Source organism: Podarcis melisellensis (genome assembly GCF_964234715.1).
Source record: "Podarcis melisellensis genome assembly, chromosome: 17".
In the NCBI taxonomy this organism is placed as follows: Eukaryota; Metazoa; Chordata; class Lepidosauria; order Squamata; family Lacertidae; genus Podarcis; species Podarcis melisellensis.
The window spans coordinates 10,199,579-10,218,760 of NC_138534.1; the positions used below are offsets into that span (position 1 = coordinate 10,199,579).

General features: G+C 46.0%; 1 protein-coding gene across 4 annotated transcripts in view; it reads left to right on the forward strand.

Annotated features, from left to right (window-relative positions):
- Positions 1-19,182, forward strand: part of KANK2 (KN motif and ankyrin repeat domains 2) — a 73,490-nt gene that overhangs the window by 28,897 nt on the left and 25,411 nt on the right. For all 4 annotated transcript variants that reach the window (XM_081893930.1, XM_081893928.1, XM_081893927.1 and 1 more), the window contains one exon: positions 5,196-5,315. The gene's annotated coding sequence lies outside the window, so the exon portion shown is untranslated. The remainder of the gene's footprint in view (positions 1-5,195; positions 5,316-19,182) is intronic.

The following is a 19,182-nucleotide window of genomic DNA, read 5'->3' on the forward strand; positions in this document are numbered from 1 at the left end:
TTTTTTTTAAATTGAAGGAACGGGTTAATACTTTTTAAGGCCTAAACTTGCTTGGATTTTTATTTTTAAAACCCTAGACGCTTGAATGAACATATCCCATGTTCCATGTGACAAGTTCGCACTAACTTTTATAATATCAATATTAATATTTATTAGGGATGTGTGTTGGCCCTGTGTACTTTTCAAATTATGGGGCACATAGAGGGGCAGTTTTCATAATTCAGTTGGACTGTGCTGTTAACAAGGCATCTTGAGTTAGATCAGGGACTTACTAATTCTCCAATGCACTCTGGGAACTTTGTTTTTAATCAACCACTAGCAGAGTCCATGAGAGGGACCGACATTTTCTTCCATGCTCGTTTTGCCTCCATCATCTCCATGATTTCTGTTGTACCCACCCCAAAATGATAAAATAGAATCCTGCAGCCATAATTCTTCCTTTCCTTTCCTTTCCGTCTTCTTTGCTGCTATCATTCTGAAATTTGGCAGACTTCATTCCCTCATAAGGGTTTATCATGCTTGCAAATTGCATCCAATTCTGGCATAAAATAAATGAGAACTTTTCTTTCTTTCTTTCTTTCTTTCTTTCTTTCTTTCTTTCTTTCTTTCTTTCTTTCTTTCTTTCTTTCTTTCTTTCTTTCTTTCCTTCCTTCCTTCCTTCCTTCCTTCCTTCCTTCCTTCCTTCCTTCCTTCCTTCCTTCCTTCCTTCCAAAAACCACAATACGCCATTAATTTTAAAGGTTCTTTATGTGCCTGCAATTTGGCAGGCTTAATGCAACCCCTTAATCTGGAGGAACTGCTGTGCCCTCAAATTTTATTCATTTCTGTAATGTGTGTGTAGGTTCACCACTGTAGTAAATGGAGAGGGGGGGAACTGACCTTCATTTTTAACAGATCTGATTTGGCCCCCAATAATGAGTTGAATTTTAAAGGCACAGAATGGTTCTGAAAGATTGGGCTGCTTCCCAAAGTTAGAAACACAAGTCGAATCTTGTGGTTGGTGCACACCCGTAAAAAGTATGCATATTGTGAACACTTACTTGTACAAACAAACAGCAAAGATAAATGTCATTCAAGTATTAACTTTAGTTCAATCATCTGAAAATTCAGTGCTATTGAACTAGTTCTTTTTTCCCTTCTTTGCTTATTATTGTTACACTTATATATTTTATTGTCTACCTGTACCATGCACCTGCTATTTATCTTTATACAGCATATGGAACAATGCCATAATTTATATATGAATGTAGATATTGTGGCTTTAACAACCCTAGGAAGGAGAGACTACGGACTGGCTCATCTCAAAATCTGAGAACTTGCCGAGATCTCAAGGCCAGCAATGTTGTAGCTACACAAAATTATCTCAAGGTGTAAAATCTTGGGTGTGCCAACACGGAGCCATCAGATATTGCTTTAATCAGTCCCAGCCAGCATGGTTAATGTCAGAGATTATGGGACCTGAAGTCCAGCAACAACTGCAAGGTCCCAATTACTCTTGGTGTAAAATAATCTTGGCTTTCTAGCATGCGCTCAAAAGAGAACTCTTTCCAGTGTTATGGGTGGGATTCCACTAAGTTGTTGCATGCATAGAATGACGTCCACTTATGCAACATGGCTTCCTCACCCTCCTCTCTCCAAGCCCCCCTAAATCTGCTCTGGAGAGTTGGGGGAAACCCCAGAACAGCTTTAGGGGAACATGGGGGGGGAGTCCCATTGCATGAGTGGACCTCATACTAGCACAAATGCCCCACTTACCTCTGTGTCGAATTCCGCTGGAAGAGACTGAGGCTGCTGTCCTATACTGGCTTAAGTAGTTAGCACATTGAGCTCAGTGAGACTTGTTTCTGAGTTGATGTATATGGGGTTGCACTAAATTAAAGGTAAAGGGACCCCTGACCATTAGGTCCAATCGTGGCCAACTCTGGGGTTGCAGCGCTCATCTTGCTTTACTAGCTAAGGGAGCCGGCGTACAGCTTCCGGGTCATGTGGCCAGCATGGCTAAGCCGCTTCTGGCAAACCAGAGCAGCGCACGGAAATGCCGTTTACCTTCCTGCTGGAGCGGTACCTATTTATCTACTTGCATTTTGACGTGCTTTCGAACTGCTAGGTTGGCAGGAGCAGGGACCGAGCAACGGGAGCTCACCCCTTTTGCAGGGATTCGAACTGCCGACCTTCTGATTGGCAAGCCCTAGGCTCTGTGGTTTAACCCACAGCGCCACCCGTGTCCCTGCACTCAATTAAGAATCAACAAATTCCTAGCTCAAATTTTGCCCCAGCCATGAACTGATGAGATAGCCTAAGGGCTCATCCAGACTTCCTTTTCTGCTATGTCTCTGGGCACAGGGTCACACCTTAAAGTTCTGTGTCTGAACATTAGCTGAACATGGAATTTTCAAATATGATGCCCTGCCAGAAGGCATCATTCTTGCTGCCTGCTGCTTCCCCATAGGGGACAAGAGACAGCAGTCCTTAAAAGCCATGGGAATGAAGTTTCGCTCATGCTCAGGGACTAACATGTTGTGTTTCCTGGGGCTTCCCCACAACACAGACTTTGTTGGATGTTTCCCCACTCTTGACTACTCAGTCTTCAGGGCTGTGGCTAGCATGTTCGTGATCTCCAAATCCCTTGCAGCCCCTTGGTTCTAGCAAAAGCAGCTGGGCTTAGTTTATCCAATGTAATTTGCCTTGACTTGCCTCTTAATGGCACTTCTACAACAGACAGTTCAGTGGGATTCTGTTTTCTCTGTGGTTGTGCAGTACCGACACCCTTTCAGATTTTGAACTGCTGACATTCTCCAAGTTCTGAAATACCACCCCCACCCACCAAGATACTGCTCTGTGTTTTTCTTTTTGGTTAAGCAGTGATGCTTGGAAGCTAATAACGGATGTTCATCCCATTTCATAATAAAATCGTTACCACTGACCATGGTGTAGCATTAGCAGCAATAAATTAATAGTCAACTTGATACATGGAATTTAATTTAAAGATTATCAGAAAGATAAATCACTGTTCATCAGTCTAATTAAACTTGTTGTTTAAGCAGATGTGAATCTGTTCAGCTAATTAATCTTATTCTTTTAAATTCTGCAGTGTTCAAGATTAACTCAGTAATCTAATTTTGAGAGGAAAATGTAACTAAGCACAGCTTTTTTAAAAAAAACCTGTTCAGCCCCATATGGTTTTTTTTTGGGGGGGGTACTGTGCAGCAGCCTAAAATTTGTTCACAGTCACTCCAAGCTATTTTGTTGCCCCAGGTGACTGTAGAATCAAAGAGATACACACCAGTATCTTAAATACTAGTGCAAGAGAGCTTGGGGTAAACCAATTGTGCTTATACTGAGACTGTATTCATCTCACCCAAGGATGTGGAACTGGTAGCCTGCTAGACTACCGCACCGTTTATAATACCTGAGCATTGACCATGCTGCCTTGGGCTGATGAGAGCTGACAACATCAAGAGGGACACAAGTTTCCCAGCCCTGATCTATCTCAATATTACCTTCTCTGACTTGACAGCCAGTCTCCAAGGTCTCTTTTCCCCAGCATATGCTTCCTGAGGTTATCTAACTGGGCATTGAACCTGGGCCATTCTGCATGCAAAGCATGCACTCTCTACAATGGTGCTAAGGAATTCTATCCACAGGGCAACATGTCTTGACTCACCCATCCGATTTTTTGGCAGGCTGAACAATATTGTCTTTCTGAGTGACTGCTTGGGTCACTCCAGGGCTTAGTGTGCGCCTGAGGGTGAAAAACAGCTGGAGATGGCTTTTGTTTTGGACTCTTGCAAGTTAGGAGGTTATATATCAAAGCAGGTGGGGAAGTATTGCCAGCCAATGTTGCAAGCCTGGATCCAGCATCAGGTCATGTTTGGGCCTCTGGCTACACAGGGGATGCGTGGAACCAGAGAGGTCTTCCTGGCTTCCTGTTGATGTTGGACAATTGGTGGCTTGGGGCTTCCAAACTCTGCCCTGTCTTTAAGTGAATCTCAATAAAAAGAAACAAAACAAAACTCTGCCCTGTCTTGCTTACAACGAGTTCTTAGTCTCTGGCTCCCTGCTGTCACTGAATGAACTTTAGTCCTTTGCTCAGTGTGACTGAACCAGGACTGACTACATGGTCCATGTTGAGAGCCAAGTAGATCGTCCCACCAAGTAGGACAATCATCAAAGTTAAAAATGCTGCTCCAAGTCAGGAAACTATGTGAGGTGACAATTTAAAAGCTAGCATGTGCTTCATTTTTGCATCATGTGGTTCTGTTGTTGGTCTTAGTTAAAGATCTGGACAATGTCTAGTGATCTGAAGGCCTTTTGATAGCCTTTCTCAGGTTTGGGAATTCTCCTTTAAATCAGCAACCTGGTGCCCTCTAGATGTTGAATGTCAGTTCCCATTGGACACACTGGCTGAAGCTGATGAAAGTGTTACGGCTTTCGTATGAACAATGACAATGGTCCAGTTGACTCCATGTGTGTTGATGCATTTTTCTATCCTCAGGCACAAGTAATCCTGGCTTTACCAAGAGGTAAAATACTGACGCCTCCTGGACACGAGATCAACTTCTTTGTTCCAATCAAAATTTGCACACAAAGCCCATGCTGTGTCTACAAGTAGAGAGTATGAATCCCAGATTCCTGACCTCCTCCTTGGAAGACCTCTGTGGTTCCTTCCTTGGGGCTGGGTGGCAGAGCAGAATCAAAGCTTTCTATGCTGTCAATGCCATGTTACAAGAAATGAAAACCAGACAGGCTGAGTCGTGCAGCAATTTGATGGGAGCATCAGCAGCAGGCCTGAGTTCCAGATGGCTGGCGGATGGCAGAAATATGCTTGAGGTTTCAAGAATCCTTGAGGTTTGGGGCTTTTAAGAAAGCATCAGCTAAAGTCCAGGGATTAGTCAGAGCCAGAACTAAAGCAACGGATGCTGAATGATCAGGGTTTGGGGACATGTTCTTTCTGCCTGAACCGGCAGAGGAAAATGATCTCTTACAGGATTGGGTGAATGTTGCTGTCTTGGAATACTGACCTTCAGGAGATGTTGTTAGACTCCAGCTCCCATCAGTCACAGCCAGTGTTCAGGGATGATGGGACTTAAAGTCCAGCAACATCTGGAGGGCCCCAGGTTCACCCTCCTTATTCTCTTGAGTTCTCTGGACCAGCTGCAGGTGAGGAAATGACCTTTTCCTATTTTCTTTTCAAGGGACAGTGATACACGGGGACTGCTGGCTAGAGAAGGACAAGAGAGGGGCATACTTGTGGAATCGGCATGCTGCCTTATCTCCAGGCTGCAGAGAGAGAGACGGGAGAGGCACTGATTGAGGTGAGAGAAACCTTTTTGATGCGCCCAACAACCAGGACTTCTTCTGCAATGTTAGGAGTTGCAGATTACTAGCCCTTTTGCTACTTCACAGTGCTGCCAGATCCTTCACAATGCTGCCACTACAAACCCTGTGACCATGGACTTAGCCACACTGACCTTTTGCCCTGCTCCATCTCTATACGTGGTTTTTATTTTTGCCCTGGAGCTTTCCCCTTGGAAACCCGCTCTTGGGTGCTCAATCAAAGCAAACATCGATTCAGGGTTGACGTTTGCTCCAATTCAGCTTTAAAGAGTAGGTCTTCATGGGGAAAGCTTTAGGGCAAAAAGAAAGGCACTTGGACATGGAGCTTTAAAGCATGGACTGTGCTGAGAAAGAGCGGAGGAAAAGTTGCTTTGGATTAGCAAGCCCTGCACCTAAATCTCCTAGACCTATTTCTGTTCCCAAGGACAATGCATGAACATTACTGTCTGGCCTGCTGGGAGGGATTCCTGGGAGCAATAAGGTGGCTGTAGCTCACTCCTTTTCTGTCTGGTGGCAGTGATATCCTAAGTGGCTGGAGGTGCTTGAGTTGGGGCTGTTGAAAGGAGGTTGGCTCAGCATCCACCTCCTGGCTAATTTCAGCTTAACTCCACTGTGATGAGTTCAGGTCCTGACCCTGCTTCATAAAGCAGAACTGATATACTGTATATGTGTGTGTGTGTGTGTGTGTGTGTGTGTATAGATAGATTGCCCTCTTGGTGAGGCTCCTCAAGGTGGACAACCATTACCAGATACTGCTTAGCTTTGCAAATGTGCTAGCAGTATTATTGCTGCACCACTAGCAGGTTGCCAGTAATGCATTGTGATTGAAGCTGCAAGTGGTGTGGAGAGTGTTTTTCTTAAAGCGGCCAGTGATGAAACTGCTCCCAACCAGCAGAGAAATTTGAGGAAGATCAAGAAACATCGGCCAGCAAGATGGCTGATGTCTTTCTGCCAGTAGAGTGGAATGACCCTTTTCCCAGTCCTGTGCAGAGGTCATGGAGTTTATGTATCTACATGGAAATGAACATTTGGCATTTGTTTTTGCTCTTTGTCATTCTGGCTTCTATAAGGTTGGTAGGAAAATGGGGGTGGTAGGAACAAATGTTCAGTTTCAGAATTCAGCAATGAGTTCTGTTGGAGGCAGTTTCTCGGAAAATCACAATTGGTGTGGGAGCTGTTGTAGACGAATGCTATCTCCAGCTAAGCCGCTTTGCAGAGTTGTGGCACCTTCTCCACTGAAAAGGAAAGAACCAGAAAAGTGAGCAGGATTGTTATCAAGTGAGAGGTACTGTAAAGAGCTCCAATGGAGACTGGCTTTGAGTAGTTTGAGCACGTGAATGCGGCTTGCTTTCTGCCTGAACTGATGCTTAGTTTTGTGTTTTAGAAGGCATAAACTTATGAGAATATAAGATCCTGCTGTATCAGGCCAGTGGCCCATCTAGTTCAGCTTATGGTTCTCACAACAGCCAAACAGATTTCCATAGGAAGGCCACAAGCAGGGCCTGGGTACAACATTAAAGTGGTACCTCGGGTTACAGACGCTTCAGGTTACAGACGCTTTAGGTTGCAGACTCCACTAACCCAGAAATAGTACCTCAGGTTAAGAACTTTGCTTCAGGATGAGAACAGAAATTGCATGGCGGCAGCAGCGGGAGGCCCCATTAGCTAAAGTGGTGCTTCAGGTTAAGAACAGTTTCAGGTTAAGAACACACCTCCAGAACGAATTAAGTTCTTAACCCAAGGTACCACTGTACTCTTTCCACATGTGATTCCTAGCAACTAGTGTTCAGAGGCATACTTGCCTGTGGCATGCCACCACTCAGATCTATTTAGGGCTATTTGGGTAGCAGTTTGCTCTCATGACAGGAGGTTCAAGCAGCCCTCTAGGTATGTGGTTTTGGGGTACTGATTTTTTATTTTTATTTTTGCAAGTTCTGCTTGTACCAGATTTCAAAGCCTCCTATCACTGACCCTCGGAAGCAATGATTTTATGATCACTCACGCAGCCCAGCCCTCCCTCTCCTTCTGACCCCAGAAGGGAAGTCCTATTTCCACTTTCCCAAGTTCGACTTTTGCTGCTTCAGCTCCACTCTGCTTGCAAACGCTTTGCTTCCCTGCATGTCACCCCCCCCCCCAACTCGCCCCAGCTTCCTGCTCTGGGAAAAAAGCCTGGCTGCTGAAACCGAACTTCCTTGCTCTCCCACTGGGTTGGTGTTTCATCCGCCGCTCCTCCCCCATCATTGCCAGCAGATTTCTTTGTCAGCAGGAGGAAGTTCTCATGTAGCAGCCTGCAAAATTGTTTATTTTTGGAGAAAATTGCTTCCATATAGGGGGAAAGGGCCAGAGTTGCTCTGCCTGTCTCTTGAAGGAGCGATGCTCAACTTACGCTGCTCCTTTCAAATGCTGCCACAAGCTTGCCCACCCTGAAAATAAGAGCGCCCAGCTTCTTTCCTCTCTTGCCAGCTCCTCTTGAAGTTGCTCTGTCCTTATCAGCCCACTGGCTCTTATGCTAGCATCTGGGTAAGCTAGCCACTGTCCATTTGTCCGATTTGCAGGCTTCATACTGCACCTGATAACGGCATGGAAAAGGGTGGATTGAACTAATAAGCTATGGAGCAACTCAGGTTTTGATGCAGAAATCAAGCAGCCTGGATTAGTCTATCAACGTGATGCTTTTGAACAGCACCTAGCATGCGGATGGTGCATTGCAAATATTTTTTAATTATTGCAGTAGATGGGTGTGTTGACAATGTTTGGCCAGTGTGTTTTTTTGTCCATTAAAAAAAAAGAGTTTGCTAGACCTTAGGTTTTGAGGTACTGAGCTGCTCAGGTTTCGCAAAGTAACTAAAAATAAAACCACATAAAAACAGCTTTTAAGCATGGATGCAAAAGCCTAAGAATAAAACACATGCAAACCACATCAGTTGTGAAGGGGGCCCTACTGCAATCCTTTGGATGTGGGGCTTCCTTTGAACACTGCTCAGATGATGGACTGTGTCCAACTTTGCTAGGCCCAGCCAATGAAATATATCTCACTAGTTTTACAACAGTTTCGCTGACTGCTGGTGCATTTCCAAATTCAGTTCAAACTGCTGGTTGCTGGTTACCCTTTTAAGGTCCTGGGAAGCTTTGAACTTGGGTGCCTGAAGTGAAGCCTTCTTCCACATGGACCTGTCTGTGTGTTCGGAGGCCCTTCTTTGGGTCAAAGAGGTGGCTACTAGGAGAGTGGGGGGCCTTTTCAGTTGTGGCACCTCTGCCCCAGAAAAGTTCTCCCCATGGGGACTTGGCTGGTGATTATTTCTTTCTGGCAGAAGACAGTTTTGGTTTTTTTCTGGTTGAAGCTGACTTCATTCTGTGGCTGTGATTGAATCCCTCTTTTGCAGGGATAGGGAACCCTGGGGGTCATCGATACTTGGGGGCTGCAAGCCCCCCTCCCCATTCCCACGTTAACTGCTGAGAACCATCATTATTGCTTCTAGCCGTACAGATGAGTCATTTTTGTAAGCTGCTTTGGAGAATGTCATTGAAAAGCAGTGTATAAGTAAATAAAGGGCACTACCCGCATTTCATCTCCTCTCTCGCATGCCTTTGTCCACATACTTTAACAGCTAGGTTCTTTCTCTTAACTCCCACCTGCCACCCCCAGCGCCCCATGGACTCTTCTCCATTGACCGGCAGTTCCTCGTAAAACAACTGCGATGGTGAGCTCATTGCCAGGATTGCACAAGAGCCAGTGTGGCCTAGTGGTCAGAGTGCCAGACTAGGACCTGGGAGATCAAGGTTCAAGTCCCCACTTGAGCGCGAAGCTCACTGGGTGACCTTGGGACAGTCACAGTCTTTCAGCCTAGCCTTCCTCACAGGGCTGTTTTGAGGATAAAATGGAGTGTGCGGAGGGTGGGGAGGAGAGAGAACCATGTACAACACCTTGGAGGGAAGGTGGGATATAAGTTTAATAAATAATAAATAAATCCAGTCAGCCACTTCATCCAATAAGTACGGTATGCCCTAGACTACCTAAAAATGCCAATAAGGGTGTATGCTTGCTACGTAGGGCATGCCTAAAAATGAAAACACATTGTGGATTAGTTATATCTCACTCTTATTTTATTTTTTCGTATATTACTTACATGTTGGGACGCGGGTGGTGCTATGGGTTAAACCACAGAGCCTAGGACTTGCCGATCAGAAGGTCGGTGGTTCAAATCCCCGCGACAGGGTGAGCTCCCGTTGCTTGGTCCCTGCTCCTGCCAACCTAGCAGTTCAAAAGCACGTCAAAATGCACGTAGATAAATAGGTACCACTCCGGCGGGAAGGTAAACAGCGTTTTCATGCGCTGCTCTGGTTTGCCAGAAGCGGCTTAGTCATGCTGGCCACATGACCCGGAAGCTGTATGCCGGCTCCCTCGGCCAATAAAGCGAGATGAGCACCCCAGCCCCAGAGTTGGCCACGACTGGACCTAATGCTCAGGGGTCCCTTTGCCTTTACTTTACTTACATGTTGTTTATTTCTCTCAATTTTTTTTAAATGAATTGGAAGAGGATGCTGGGATGCAATACGTAGAGACTACACAGCATTCACTGCAGCAGAACCAGAGGGAGTGGAGCTGGGACAATGCCTTATGCCAGCATCACCCATTTTCTAAAAGTGGCCCTTGTCCTTCCTTGGGCCAATGTTTCCCAACTTAACAAAAATCTAATTTGACCGTTTGAACAACGGTGCACTTTGTCTCCAGTTCCAAGCCTTCAGGGGGTTTTCCAAGCTTTTGTTTCCTTTCCTTCCCAAGAAGGGTGTGGGCGCGTTTTGGAGCTGGACCTCTGGCGTTTAAACTCATTCAGTGCACCCACAACCGAGATAAGCTACACCCAAATGTATTTTCAAAGTGGGGTTAGCATGCCTCCCATTCAGCCTGAGTCGCAATTGGAAGGGAGCTTTTCCGAGGGGTGCCTCTCGCTGTTCATTCCACTATTTGGGTTGCAGTGAAATCCTATCCCTTTGACATGTGTATTCCTTCCCTCTTTGTAAACTAGCCCCAAGTGAGGGAGCCACAACTGGCGGCTGCCACTCTGAATTTTAAGTGCCGCATCACTTGAGATTTTAGGCACAATCCCAAATTCCTTCCTCTGCTCCCGCAACACTCCGCCATTAAACTTTCTGGTAGCCTGTTTTCTGAATTTCACTGGGGCAAAAATGTGCTTGTGCTGTACCACTTCAGACTGCAATGGAATGTGCTCTCTCTCTCTCTCTCTCTCTCTCTCTCTCTCTCTCTCTCTCTCACACACACACACACACACACACACACACACGTGTACACACACTTCCATATAGAAAAGTTGTTGGGAGAAGAATTAAGTCTTGGTCTTCCCATGATATGCTAAATTTCAACATGCAAGAAACTGTATAAATGCACACCCTGCAGGTGTCCCTATTTTCTAGGGACAGTCCCGGATTTACAGAAGCCACCCTGGTTTCTGATTTAATACCGGGATCTCCCACTTTTCCTTGGGACGTCTCTGTTTTCATTGGAGAAATGTCGGAGGGTATATGTAGTGAGTGACCTACCATGCAGGAGTGGAGAACCTGGAGCTAGTCTCTTTCTGTTGAAGGTTCTCCGTTTACTAAGGCTGGATCTAGACTTGTCAAAGGAGCAATTCAGTTAAACACATTGCAGGGAAATCTGGTAGGATGGGATTTTACAGTAGCGGATCCATTTGTGAGGAGCATAACTCTTCTGACACCTCTCCACTGATGGTTCTTCCACTGCTGCTCAGTATCTGACATGCAAAGCCATTGTCCACCAGACTCTCCCGGGAGAGGGCATGGAACGGTCACATGCAATGGCCAAATCCATTGTCAACCTCATCCTCTACTTTAGTGGGATTTTTGTTGTTGTTCCAAACCCTGATCTCAGTCCCCCAAGCCTGCCCTTCCCTTTTCAGCTGCAACTTCTGAGTGTCTTTGTGCCTCAAAAGCAAAAGCCTCCTCTCTGCCTCATGCTGCTATTTTTAAAAGCTTTGTTTGCCTTTTCCAGTGGATGCTTGTTGATCATGGATTATACTTTTTAGTAGAGCAGGAAGCCCCTGGGGTCAGGATGCCCACCCACCCTTCCTGTCTCCGATCAGCTGCTTTTCTCTATCTCTGCTCATGGCCTCTGGGGAAGGGAACATGATGTGGAGGCCCTGTTGCTGGGATCGGGTGTGAGAGGTTCCTCTCTTCTGGATGCATTGTGGATATTTTGGCAAAGCTGGCTCTTTGTGTACTAAATCTATTTTCATTTTTCTGTCTTCAGACTATTTGGATAAATCTGAGTAAGCAGATTTAACAAATTCAGTTAATAGAGACCTCCAGCTGCATGCAGCCTTGCAACTGGGCATCCTTTTGACTGTTGGGTTAGGGGCTTATCCCCTATTTCCTGCTGCTTCCCTTTGTAGTTAGTGGGCCTTGGGCTGCCCCTCGCTCCTTGTGTGTTCACCATACAGTCTTGACCCTGTGTAAGTTTCTTGCCTGGAGATGGTCCAGACCAGGGGTCAGCAAACTTTTTCAGCAGGGGGCCGGTCCACTGTCCCTCAGACCTCGTGAGGGGCTGGACTATATTTTGGAAGAAAAGAAAAAAAAGAACGAATTCCTATGCCCCACAAATAACCCAGAGGTGCATTTTAAATAAAAGGACACATTCTACTCATGTAAAAACACACTGATTCCTGGACTGTCCGCGGGCCGGATTAAGAAGGCAATTGGGCCGGACCATGGGTAGGTAAACTAAGGCCCGGGGGCCAGATCCGGCCCAATCACCTTCTAAATCTGGCCTGCAGACAGTCCAGGAATCAGTGTGTTTTTACATGAGTAGAATGTGTCCTTTTATTTAAAATGAATCTCTGGGTGATTTGTGGGGCATGGGAATTCGTTCATTCCCGCGCCCCCCCCCAAATATAGTCTAGCCCACCTCAAGTCTGAGGGACAGTGGACCGGCCTCCTGCTGAAAAAGTTTGCTGACCCCTGGTCCAGACCCTCCAAGTGTCCCTATTTTCCAAGGACACTCCCAGATTTACATAAGCTGTCCCGTTTTCTGATTTGATCCCGGAATGTCCCACTTTTCCTTAGGACCAGTGGCGTAGCGTGGGGGGTGCAGGGGGGGCGGCCGCACCGGGCGCAACATCTGGGGGTTAGGGGGCGCAAATTACTTGCCTTGCCCCGGGTGCTGACAACCCACGCTACACCACTGCTTAGGACATCCCTATTTTCAACCCCTGAACCAAGTATATAAGTAACTAGACAACCTTTAGAAGACACCTGAAGGTGGCCCTGTATAGTTTTTTTTTAATATTTAATATTTTATTATGTTGTTATATGTGTTGCAAGGCAGATAGATGGGTGGGGCACAAATAATAACATTAGAATTATTATTAATATGGAATAGGGTGTCTCTATTTTCATCAGAGAAATATTGGAGGGTATGGCTGGTCTCTGAGCACCTTCTCCCCCCCCCCATTTTATTCATTCTTTAATTTACATTTTATACATTTTTTAAAAATATATTACAAAGTAATAATCATAAATAAATAAGAATAAAAATGTGCACCCCACAGCTGAGACCATGCCATTGTAACTATCCAACCTCCAAAAATTTCAAACACCTTTTGCGATGGTTTGACCCCTTTCACAAATTATACAAACACCTTCCATTATCTCCTCAAAATCATTTCTCCTGCATATTTCCCTGCCTTACCTTAATGGCACACGTTAATTTATCTCTAATAGCTACATCCCATACCTCTTTATACCATTCTTCCATTTTATATTCTGCTTGTCCCTTCCGCTTCCTGAGCTCCTTCTGTGTCTTGGTGCCAGACTCACCTTTGAGGCTACCGGCTCCTGCTCAGCTTCCTGCCCTAAAACTTGGCTTTGCTTTCTTTCTTTTGGCCCAGTTCTGTCTTCTTGGGCAATCTCCCTCAGTTCTATTGGCTGGCCCTGTGGCATCTGGAGGGAGAGACCGAGGTGGGGATAGAGAGAGAGAGAGATCTGGCTGGAGCCTGCACCTGCGAGAAAGGTATTGATCCCTGCTGGTTTTGCTTTGGCAGCATTAATCATGGCCAAGCTTTTTGGCAAACATGCTGCAAACAACATCCAAAGAATGCCTAGAATATGTATTTTAGGACGGTAAGAGCTGTTTAACAGTGGAACAGGCTCCCTTGGAAGGTGGTTGTCAGGGAACTGCCATCAGCTCAGAGGCGAGAGGTGGAAAAGCAGTTGTGTTACAGGGAGCCTCCGAAGATCTTGCGAAGCAGTTCTTCCTCTGGTGAGGAGGGAAGCCCCGCCAGTGGCGTAGCGTGGATTGTCAGCACCCGGGGCAAGGCAAGTAATTTGTGCCCCCTAACCCGTGGATTTGCACTCCCTAACCCGTGGATTTGCGCCCCCTAACCCTAACCCCCAGATGTTGCGCCCGGTGCGGCCGGCCCCCCCTGCACCCCCCACACTACGCCACTGAGCCCCGCCTCCAGTGGGGAAGGGGCGCAGGGATCAGAAGATGCTAGGGAGAGCCTCAACACTGAGCCTGAGCAAAGGGGAGGGGAGGCAAGTCCCCCTTTGCCAGCGCCCACGTTGCGCAGTAGGTTTGCGCGCAGAGAGAGGAGGAGAAGGATGGGGGTCACAGGACTGTTATGCTGGGGAAGGTATAAGGACCGCCCACTCCCCAATTCTGCTAGCGACTGAGCAGACATGGACTTGTGACGCTCTGCACTGTGAGATAGTTTGTACAGATAATAAAGCCTGGAACATCTATCTGGGATGCTTTAGTTGAGATTTCTGCATTGCAGGAGTTGGACTAGATGACTTTTGGGTCTCTTCAAACTCATAGAATTGTATGTGTGACCTGCATATTTGGAAAATACCACTACAGTGACTTAGCAAACAAAAGGGGCTATGGTGTGTATTGCACCTTAGAGTTGCAGAAGCCCTAAGAGACTATAATGCCTGCCTTCTAAAACTTCTTAGCTCTCGTTGTTGTTGTTTTGTAGCTAGGAATCCCTTTCTAATGACTGGGTCAAATCTTTCTTCTTGTAGCTCAGAAACTTTGGTGGATACCAATAGGCTGAATCATTGTTCTTTCGCATTTTTCTTTGCAAAACCACACGGGGTGCTATGTACAGTTCTGGCCATCACTTCTGAAAAAGAGTATTGCATAGCTGGAAAAGGTGCAGAAAAAGGCCACCTGCATGATCAGGGAGGAGCCCTAAGAGACTATAATGCCTGCCTTCTAAAACTTCTTAGCTCTCATTGTTGTTGTTGTTTTGTAGATAGGAATCCCTTTCTAATGACTGAGTCGTGTCAAAATATGGGGGTGCTGGCCGGATCTTTGCACCCCAGCGGTGCATATGCTAAAGACGGCCCTGATCATAGAATTGTAGAGTCGGAAGGGACCACAAGGGTCATCTAGTCCAACCCCCTGCAATGCAGGAATTTTTTTGCCGAACGGGGGGCTCAAACCCACAACCCTGAGGTTAAGAGTCTCATGCTCTAGCGACTGAGCTATCTCTTCGAAGGCATGTGGTAGGAAACTGTGGGGAAGAGAGCACCTGGACCAGATGGGTCTTGGGTCTCTTGTAGCATGTCTCTGCTTTATTAGTCCTTAACTATTTCAGCCTTGAGACTTTGCATAGCCATTTCTTTCAGCTGTTTCTCAAAGAATCTGTGATTTAGACTGCTGTTTAGTACCAGTCTTGTAGCACTCTTTGAACTGGGATTCCCAGAAACAAGCACAGCACTCCAAAGAAGTCTTCCCGGAGCTGAGTTATTATAGTATAATTTCCAACGTCTGGCAGTGAGACTTCTGGTTGATGCAACCTGAAAAAATGTCATTCTCTTTTGTGCCGTGCTGTTGACACAGTTCATTCTTCTGACACAAACAGTTTCTATAACATCCATCTCGAATCAGTCCAGAGCACACATCCTGAACCTTTGGAGAAGAGATCCAATGTGATTTCTTTCTTGTGTCATTCAGTCCCGTACTAGAAGTGGTTCAAGCATTTGTTTCTTCACCAGTTATTGTCCCCACATCTGAATGTCTCAGAAATTGTTCTGCTCAAGCTCCCTTGTCTTTCAGTGTTGAAAGTGATTTGAGCCTATCTGTGTGATCTGGGAGTAAAGGTAAAAGCAGTGCTCTTTTCTACTCTCATTTTCCTAATATTGAAATACTGCCCCTCAATGGGGCCAAACTTAGATTCACAAAATGTTTAGGGGTATGTGTACCCCCAGAAAAAGCACTGGGTAAAGGTAAAGGACCCCTGGATGATTAAGTCCAGTCCAAGGGATGTGGGTGGCGCTGTGGTCTAAACCACAGAGCCTAGGGTTTGCCGATCAAAAGGTTGGCGGTTCGAATCCCCATGACGGGGTGAGCTCCCGTTGCTCAGTCCCTGCTCCTGCCAACCTAGCAGTTTGAAAGCATGTCAAAGTACAAGTAGATAAATAGGTACCGCTCCGACAAGAAGGTAAACGGCGTTTCTGTTCGCTGCTCTGGTTTGCCAGAAATGGTATAGTCATGTTGTCCACATGACCCGGAAGTTGTCTGCGGACAAATGCTGGCTCCCTTGGCCAGTAAAGCGAGATGAGCGCCGCAACCCCCGAGTCGTCCACGACTGGACCTAACGGTCAGGAGTCCCTTTAACTTTTACCTTTAAGGCGACTATGGGGTTGCAGCACTCATCTCACTTTCAGGCCAAGGGATCTGGTGTTTGTCCGCAGACAGCTTTCCAGGTCATGTGGCCAACATGACTATATTGCTTCTGGCATATTGGGACACCGTGACGGAAACCAGAGCGCAAGGAAACCCCATTTACCTTCCCACCACAGCGGTACCTATTCATCTACTTGCACTGGGATACTTTCGAACTGTCAGGTTGGCAGGAGCTGCCAACCTTCTGATTGGCAAGCCCAAAAGGCTCAGTGGTTTCAACCACAGTGCCACCCGCATCCCATCCCATCTGGGAGTACTGCTGGTGTGTCCCATTCTTGATTCCTCCTTTTCTAGCAATGAGCCAGTAGAGCTCATTATCACATGATTGCTTAGTCTATATCGTGCAATTATTTTTTGCCACACATCCTCATACATGGTAGTTTGGAGTCATAGAATCGTAGAGTTGGAAGGCACCCCAAGTTTCATCTATTCCTGCAATGCAGGAATCTCTACTGTGTCTTTACTGAGCTATGAGACTTCCCTGTGTTTCAAATGTGCTTATATGCTTGGTTAGTATTAGTATTGCTAGCAGGTGAAAATAGTCACCTGAGTAAGAGTCTCATGGCTAGAGTAGGGTTTTTCCCCCCACGAACAACTTGTCTTCCCTATCATTTCTTCTACACAAATTCTTTACATACTTTTAAAGTTAAAATACTTGCAGTTTTTAATATTTTGTAAAAAATAAATAAATCATTGTTGTGTTCTTCCTTCCTTTACTGAGAAATAAGTAAGTAAAGTTCATGGGTAATTTTAAATTATGCACAATAATGCTTGTTTTAACATTCTATCCCTTCACTGCTTTGCAGTCAATACCATTTATCTTGTCACATTAAAAAGAAAAGCTTCCCCCCATCCTGTAATGATAACTTCCCCTCAAAACACCAGTTGAAAAATGTTTTATTGAAAGCATTACATATTGATTTGGAGAGTCAGAATTAAATACCTTGGTAAACAAAGAATCAGGAAATGCTGACAAAACAGGAGTGTACAGAGGAAATAGGTAGGATTAAGATCTTCATCTGTAGCAGCAGAAGAAATTAGTAGATTCATTATATTATAAAATACATTAAATATTACAAAGCCAGCCATGTCTGTCAAGGACTGGGGTCCCCAAATCCTGGAAGCTGGCCCTTGTTGGTTTAGCATGTGGTAAGTGACCAGAAGGAGCAGGTGGCGCTGTGGTCTAAACCACTGAGCCTCTTGGGCTTGCCAATCAGAAGGTTGGCGGTTCAAATCCCAACGACGGAGTGAGTTTCTGTCAACCTAGCAGTTCGAAAGCACGCCAGTGCAAGTAGATAAATAGGTACCGCTGCGGCGGGAAGGTAAATGGTGTTTCCATGCACTCTGGCTTCCGTCATGGTGGTCCTTTACCTTTTTTAAGTGACCAGAGCTGAAAACCAATCCTACTACAAGGTAATACAGCTGCCACTACTTCTGTAGTCCAACCATTCTGAACCAGAGGACATTATTAACGATCACTTGAGATTCACAGGGACAAGAGCTTAAAAACCTTGACTCTCTGTGTTTGAGCCTCAAGCTCATAAAAATTACTCAGTAGCTGTTTCACCAGGAGGCCAAGGAACTGGATCTGATACCAAGGCTTTTACGAGAATTGAAGAGATAGCTTAATTTTAAAATACTTAAAAGTAGCAGCATAAAAAGAGCCCAGCAAAGAAATACAATTAGAAAAGTACTGTTGGGAATTACAAAACAGAAGAACAATAATAAAGGGCTTGTCCACACTTCTTGTCCTGCCTGCCGCTTTCCCCTGGGAAAACCTGCTCTTTACCTCTGAATTAGAGCAAATGTTGATGCCCTTTACCATGGTTTGATGTTTGGTCTGATTCAGCTGTAAAGAGAGGGTTTCCCCAGGAAAAGTGGCAGGGCAAATGGGAAACCTCTTGGACCCATGTTTTTTTTGGCACGAGGCAAGCAGCAATGTGGATGAGCCCTAAGCTAATTCAGCCTAGCTCTAACACATACTGAAAGAGCTGTTTTGAAGCATACAGCGGTGCCCCGCAAGACGAACGCCTCGCAAGACGAAAAACCCGCTAGACGCAGCGCGTTTCTCCGCTGTCCCGGACGGCTTTTCTCCGCTCAGCAAAAGATTTTTGCCCCCCGCCGGCCTTCAGAAGAGGTCCAGGCCCTCTTCTGAAGGCTGGCGGGGGGCAAAAGTCTTTGTCCCCCCTGCCTGCCTTCCCGGGGGCTTTAAAATCGCGCCGGGACAGCGGAGAATTCCTCCGCTGTCCCGGGGCGATTTTAAAATGCTGGCGGGCAGCAGCGCTGCCGCCTGCCAGCATTTTAAGATCACCCCGGGACAGCGGAGAAGTCTCTGCTGTCCCGGGAAGGCAGGCGGGGGGGGGGGCCTTCAGAAGAGGTCGGGGGACAGACTGTCCCCGGACCTGGTCTGAAGGCGGTTTCCATAGGAACGCATTGATTGATTTTCAATGCATTCCTATGGGAAACCGTGCTTCGCAAGACGAAAAACTCGCAAGACGAAAAGACGTGCGGAACGAATTAATTTCGTCTTGCGAGGCACCACTTTATTTTGCATTTCCCATGCTGTGAGCTGGTCATCTCCATTTAGTCATTGTGACACTGGATGAATACGAAGGACGGCTATGCCACAGTCTTCCCCTTTCATGGCAGCCGATAGAGCAGCTTAGTGTCTATAGTTCTTCCCAATACCAAAGCCCAGCACCAGTAGCTTGGTGGGAATCTACAGAAAGACTCAAAGGGCAAAGACTATATCAGGAATCTTGAGCAGCCATGAGGGGCCGCTGCAGCAGAAACAGCAGCATCCCATACTAGCTAGGAGCATTATTCTCGAATGGACTTATTTATAGTTGCATGGAACAACATCGTCCATGTTGAAATGGCTGATATTTGAAAATGACTCGCTTTCAATTTCTGCTGGTCATGAGCTTCTGCAGGTACGCATTGAGATTTTCTCTGTAAGCTACTTGAGCAGTTCAGTCTTGGTTTAAGGATCAGTTTTTAAGAAGTCAGTTGGCAAAGAGCCATGCTGAGAGAATCACTCTATGCTTGCACCCCTATTCTCTTGAACACTTCTCTGCAAGCTGTCTTTCTTATGCACGTCCTGCATGATACCAGTTTGC